Here is a 7,770-nt window from a genome sequence, read left to right on the forward strand (position 1 = left end):
ATTTTAAATAACTTCAGTTCATTTATTTAAAGTCAAATTAGTGCTCACTCTCTTCTCGGCATATTGACAATAGGAAGCAAGAGGGGTTGTTGAGAGGACAGGCTTGATAAAATGGTTTTTAATTACCATAGAGTGAGTGTGGCCTTCATGCAGGCTCCCCTCCTCTTTCCCTCCCTCAGACACGCTTGGGCCCTTTGATTTCTGATAATGTGCTCTGCTGACTTGATGCCGCTCCAGTTCTTTACTGCAGAATTTAAGCCGCCACATTCCCTCTGAGATTGAGTTTGACAAACTGATATATTGATTCTTTCCGCCCCTCAAAGAATTCTGCCGAGCCCATTTATCAGAAGCCTTGATTTCTTGCTCTTGCTGTCCTTCTTTTAGTAACAATTAGGCTCAAGTAATAATTTCATGTATTACTTACAAATCAATGGACCCTGTCACCTTTATGCTTAGGGTAATTGTAAGGGCAAGACTTCCTAAGGACCACTGCTGAATTGTGATGGTCCTTTTTTATCTCTACTGTCTTAATGTCATCTGTACCAAGATTATGACAGTCTCAATCTTCAAACTTGCATGCAGAATGCAGAGGCCCAGATGGAGAGTTAAAATGAGACATATGTAAGGCACAGCCCGAGGAGCACTACCTGGCCTCAGGGTTCGGCAAAGATACATCAAAATGTAAACTACTTCATTTTTGTATTTTAAAAATACTAAAAAATACTTTTACCAGGGACAATGACATTATTTTGCAAACCTTCTAATAACTGGCCTTTTTGATCTGTTCTTTACCATTACACTGTTTAGTGTGATTAAGTAAACAATGTTTGATAGCAACAACTATTGGCAGAGACATGCAATAAATCTGACATATGCAACCAGGTAACAGATCAAATATTCACATAGATATCAGTGTGATTAGTTTTAAAGTAAACAACAGTTTAATGTTTACTAGTTTGTGAATGACCAGTTTGATGAATGATTGTGAAAGGGATACTTTGCATCAGCAACACTGACTCAATGACAAACAAGTCATTAATTACAAAACAACTGATGGCACCAGTATTCATAGCAACTAGTTTCTAATTAATTAATCATTTGATTGTTAATCATAAATAGAATAATATATCAGGCAGTCATTCATGCAATGGTATGCAAAATCACGATCATGAAACAGCTTGATCAATTTAGTATTTGCTAATCAAATATTTATTTATCAATCATTGGACACCTATTTGAAAGCTACCAGCCTGCACGTTTCTTACTTTCACCACCTTCTATATAGAAATGTTTTTTTTGTTTTTTTTTTTTTTAACTTAAAAATTCTGGGCAAACTACCGAGTGGGCACCAATCAGAGGCCACATTTTATGATCTCATCATGTACATTTATTTTACAGTATTTTAAAAAAGTACAAAAATACCAAACACTAAAATATTTTGATACAAAATATAAAGACATTTTCATCAACCCTATCAAATTCAAATTACAGAATTACTTGTAATTACAACTAATCAGCTAATTACCAGCCCTCTCTGATTTGAACTGAGCTGGAGAAACACTAAAATGTACAGAAAAAGACTACTTCAGGACTAGGTCTAAAGAACTGCTACAATGTCAAGAATAATATCTGATTTATGTGCCGTTATAAAAAAAAAGCGAGATGCCACGGGGGAAAACTTACTACAGTATATAGAGCTCAACTCTTTACCCTTCCGATGCAGCAAAAAAAGAAATCCATGCTACTCACAATCTCTTCTAATTTTTATTTTCCATAATTCTACTATTGCACTGTTGTAGTCTTCTCCAAAATTATTAGAACAGCAAGGTCAGTTCTTTTATTTCTGATCGCAAACCCAACTCTCTTAAGTTTATAGCAAAACTAAAGCAGCTGGTCTGAATGTTTTACATTCAAAGGAGACTGTATATTTGTATTACTGTTACATGTCAACTTCTGTAATTTCTTTTGCATTATTTTGCACTATTATCATGACTTATTTCTGCTGTTATACATATTAACACTTTCTTCGCAAACAGAATCAAGTATTCATTAGCATTGTGGTGTAATGTATAATGTTTGTGGACACCTGATCATCACCACAAAGAAGCCCACAATTATCTAGCTTGTTATTGTATGGCAATACAATATGTACGTAAAATTACATAAGCTAAATAAACAACAAATCAGGTCTCTGAAAAATGTATTCCATCACAGATTAGTAGTAAGGACTTGATGAATTTCTACACTGAAAAAATTTAAAGTATTCGAAAAACAATTGTGGATGTCCAACCTCTGTAAGCATCTCCTGACCCAATCTCACCTAAAACTCCACAACTACACTGCTTTACACGTATACAACAGGAAGAGCTGTATGATGTTATTACCAAAGCCAAATCAGCAACATGTCAGTTAGATCCCATTCCAACTAAACTACTCAAAGAAGTGTTACATACAGCTGGTGAGCCTCTTCTGAATATTATTAACTCCTCACTATCTTTAGGTCACGTCCCTAAACCCCTCAAGTTAGCAGTTATTAAACCCCTCATTAAGAAACCTAATTTGGATCCAAACACTCTATCAAATTACAGACCCATTTCAAATCTCCCATTTATGTCTAAGATTTTAGAATAGATTCTGTCTGCCCAGTTATGTTCCTACTAAAAAGAGAACAAAATCTTTGAAAAGTTTCAGTCAGGTTTTAGGCCCTATCATAGCACAGAAACTGCTCTAGTTAAATTAACTAATGACCTGTTTTTAGCTTTAGACTAAGGCTACATCTCTCTGATAGTTTTGCTAGATTTTAGTTCTGCATTTGACACTATTGATCATGATCTTCTCCTAGATCGCTTACAAAATTACATCGGCATTCAGAACCAGACATTAAGCTGGTTTAGATCCTACCCTTTACCATTTTGTAGATTTAAATGGAGAGCTATCCAGGTTAACACAAGGTTCAGTTCTAGGACCCCTGCTTTTCACAATATATATATATATATATATATATATATATATATATATATATATATATATATATATATATATATATATATATATATATATATATATATATGTGCATAAAATTGGAAAATATTATTAGAAGGCATGGGATTAGCTTCCACTGTTATGCTGATGATACCCAACTATATATCTCATTGAAACCAGATGATACAGCTAAATTGGCTCATACAACTGAATGTGTCAAAGAATTAAAAGATTAGATGACTCATAACTTTCTATTATTAAATTCTGATAAGATGGAGATTTTGCTTATCGGCCCAAAAAACAGTACACAGAAGCTCTAGCATTTTAAAGTGCATTTAGAAGGATGTTCTGTAACTGTATAGTCTTCCTGACAGTGTTGGGGGCTCAGACACACTCTCTCAGTTTAAGTGCAGATTAAAGACGTATCTTTTTAGCAAAGCCTACACATAACACACATCACATATCATAAACTTGTGCTCCATTACATCTGATCAAATGCACATTATCAACTTGTGGTTGTTAATAATATGAACAGCAGCTACCCATCCAATGGCATCCTGAGGTTGCGCCAGCCCCAGTCATGTCCCACCTTATGAAGATTGTGGACCTTTAAAGGAGTAGATGCCAACCACGCAAACATCCTGAACCATCTGGAGACGTACAAGCACCTTTGGATCCCACTTCATGTGGAGTTTGGATACTGGACCTCTTAAAGTGTTTAACTTTAAAGGGTTTGGCATGGAGAAGCTGGTGTTGCATCTATGATGATCGCAAATGTTGAGCTATTTTATGAGTTGCTCAGTAGCTCCTGGTTCCATAATCTCAAATGACTCATAATCTTACATTCCAGTGCTCATGTTAGTTCTCACTCTCCAGTGTTTTGTATTGTTTAAAGATTATAATCACACTCTTGATATCACCCAAATGAGGATGGGTTCCCTTTTTGAGTCTGATTCCTCTCAAGGTTTTTTCCTCATAACATCTAAGGGAGTTTTTTCTTGCCACAGTCGCCATGGCTGCTTATCAGGGATAAATACACATCGTTTACCTTAACTGTTAAATTCTGTAAAGCTGCTTTGAGAAAATGTCTGTTGTGAAAAGAATAAATAAACTTGACTTGACTTGAATGTTGTAACGTGACTATTTCCCTCTAATAGAAATCAGTTACTTACACCTTCTGCAGCATGACGATGCCACTTTGCATGAACAAGTTCCATGAAGACATGGTTTTGCTAAAGTCTATGTGGAAGAACTTGAGTGGCCTGCACAAAGCCCTGACCTCAACCCCACTGAATTTTGGATGAACTGGAATGCAGACTGCAGCCCAGGTCAAACATCAGTGCCTAAAATCTCCTTCACAAAAGAGTTTTTTAATAAATGCATAAGATTTTAGCTGTAACGTGTATCTTGAGCAGTTCTAAAAAGTCAAAATGTAGTAGAGGTTGGATTATTACTCAAATACAGTTCAGCTCAGTAGGACTGTTGAAGCAGGTAAATCAGCAAAATGTGCTGTACTCAAAACTAGAGTTGAGCTTATACACTAAAACAGCATGTTCCTGTCATGCTTAATGAGAATAAAATACCTTAATAGAAATCATTTAGGCTCCCAGTGCTATCTGTTCAGCCTTTTTTATATGTCAGCTGCTATCAGACTCAGCATCTCTGCATGGAGAAAGCTCAGGCTACTGTGTCTTAATTCCTCATTGACCCTTTGATCCCAGGCCTTGGCACTGATACTGTAGCTCTGTGGCAGGATGAGTTGCAGCTCAGGGCAGAAACAGGCCAGGCTTCTCTTTTTTCTCTCAGGGCTTTGAAAAGGTGATTTGAGCCACGTGTAATCTAAGCCAGGATGGTTGTGTACCTGTGTTTCAGCCAGGGGCCTGGAGGCTTGAGCCAAGCTGCTGGAGGCTGCCATAACCCAAGCAGGTGCTTACTGTTACACCTCACCTCGGTCAGCACTCTAGGATAACAGAGCAGCAAATTGGCTGCTTTAAATTAATGGGGAAAAAAATTAGCAGTGCCACATTGAAGGATCAATGCCTTGTTTAAAGGACAACGCAATCCAGACTTGTGTCTGTAATTGAAGGACCAAATTACCCCATCTAAATAAAAAGTACCAATCAACAAAGGATTAAACATTTGTATTAGCAAGTTCAATTACATGATAATGAAAGAGGGCAAGGTGAAATCTTTAAATACAAATACTATTTACATCTAAGGTAACTACAGTAATTTAAACCTACAGTAATTTAAATGCTGTGCTGGTTTTTAAGAGGGATAGGAAACCCATTGGCCCTTGAGACACATTGCAGTATCTGTCTGCACAGGACGTCAGGTTTATGACAATCTATTATTTAGCAGGGGAAAAAAAAATCTCATTTATTTCATTATGACATGAAGATATATGGATTTGGCAGAAACAATTACTGAATGACTAACCCCTGCAGGGAGCTGTTTGGAGGTTATCGCTGAGCTTCGAGTCCATTCGCAGACCTCTTGTGTCTCACAGGGTGCTCTAGCAGCAGGGGGACATCAACTGGATTGTGATCTATGACGTATGCTTGCTGCGTAAAGTCTTTTCCTTAATATCCGTTTAAAAAAAACAGGATTCAATCATCAATCAATAAGCTCTAAGAAGAGTTCTCAAATATAGGAAGGCAGCAAGACAACTTAAGCAATTATAGGTGGCTGAATCACATTCATAAGTATCTTTACCAGAATGTCACACATTTGACAGCATATTAATTGCAATTTTTATACCGTGAATTAAATGTCATTTTACGTCTGGTTATTTTTCAACACTGTGAAGGACAGCACTGATATTCTATATGTCTATATTGGCATAATGTAATTGAAACCATTCTGTAACTATGTGCTTTTATGTATGTAAAAATGGTGTGTTTCAGAGCCTTTACAAACAATTGCCATTCTCTCTAAAGGTAATTTTATATATATATATATATATATATATATATATAAAATGGACTTTGTAGTTACATTAAAAACTACAGACAAGGTTTTTGATGTATTTTATGTACATTCACGAACAGTAGTAATTTTCCATTTCAATTAGGCTCACAATATAAAAATTCATCCAACAGTGTGTAAAATCTCTAATAAAGTGCATTTTGAATTTCTCCTTGTATCATCTTGCAAAAAGAAAAGATGAAAAAAAAAACAGCACTGAAAAATAGATTTACTGAGACTGTTAGCAGCTTTAGTGATTTCAATGGATTATAATTGCTGACCTCACACCATTGAGGCTGGAATTACTTGATTTTTTTTCAGCTTGCTATTGGTTGCTGGAAGTGGTTCTTGTGGAGAGGGGAAAAGCCATTAAATATCTATTATAGCAGATCTTTTCACCCAGGGGGAAAGCCTTCTCATTACTAAGCAGATTGCTAGGGATGACAAGTGGCTCTATATTTCGTTCTTTTTTTTTCCTCTCTGTATTTCCTCTTTTGTACCTTTTTGTGGGAAAATCACCAGTTCGTAGTGAGACACGAGTGCTAGGCTGAGGTAGCAGGGCTGGGTTACTGCCCTGGTCCTTCGTTTGTGTCTGTCTTTTGCTTGTCTGTGCTATTTGAATATAGAGTCGCTATGCTGAGACATGCATCAACTTTTTTTTTTTTTTTACACTTGTCACTTTGGACTTGCTTTCAGCTGTTGTGTCTCTTAGGGGTTTATCAATATTTGGAGTTTGTCCCCTACACATTCACTGATGCTATTCTGCAATGCAAATCTCTCATAATAATTTAGAAAATTCGCTTTAACGCGTTGTTTTAGGGTTCCTGTGCTAGTTGATTACGACTCTGTTTTTTCTCTTCTCCCTTGGTGCTCATCTCATGTTCCCTTCATCCATATTTACTGCTTACAGTGTTGACATTAAGAGTAATGGTTTCTAATGGTCTCTCTGTGAGTTATTGTGAGAGTTAAATGAACTATCCTTTTTTGTTATATATTATGCAGTATTTAAAGTTTCGGGTCATTAAAAGGCAGACGCTACCCTCTGCCTCCCCCTCTAGGTTGCCTTTTACCCCCTGCCAGCTTGTACTGATGCTCCTGTCGCCAAGGGCTGCGTTTAATCTGTTTTTCATAAAGCATAATAAGAATATTTTGGAATAATTATTTATTTTAGAATACTTTGTGCGTTCCATTGAATTTCGCATTGCCTTTCTGACACTGTATGCTGTATGTCTATTAACAGTTAGTGTTTATAGCCATTATGTACCACTGACCTGCAGTTCAGATATATATATATATATATATATATATATATATATATATATATATATATATATATATATATATATATATATATATATATATATATATATATATATATCAGTCGCTGGCATACATATGTAGTCATTAAGCTAGTTCCATGTGTACTGATGGGACTCTGTAGCCCCTGTAACTCAATTCAGTTAATATAATATAATTTAAAAGATTTATGACAAGACTCACTAAAATGTGTGTCAACGAAGTCCATTGGGGTCGACAGAGTTCAAGCAGCTGATGTTTGTAAGGTCACGCTCTCTCTTGCCGGGGTCAACAGCATCTGACAAAGGTTAAAAATCAAGATACTGGCTTTACTTTCATTCCTCATTGTAATGGTTTTGTGTGTACTTCTGTTCATTCACACACCACCTGCGCAATGTGGAGCTCAGAATGCACTTAGTGGTGAAACACTTATCCACTTTAAATACTCTGTATTAGAACACCAGCAGTCAGGTGAGATCTTCAGAAAACTAAAAGTGGAATAAATCATTTCCATGCCTCCACGGT

This window comes from Silurus aristotelis (genome assembly GCF_946808225.1).
Source record: "Silurus aristotelis genome assembly, chromosome: 10".
Lineage (NCBI taxonomy): Eukaryota > Metazoa > Chordata > Actinopteri > Siluriformes > Siluridae > Silurus > Silurus aristotelis.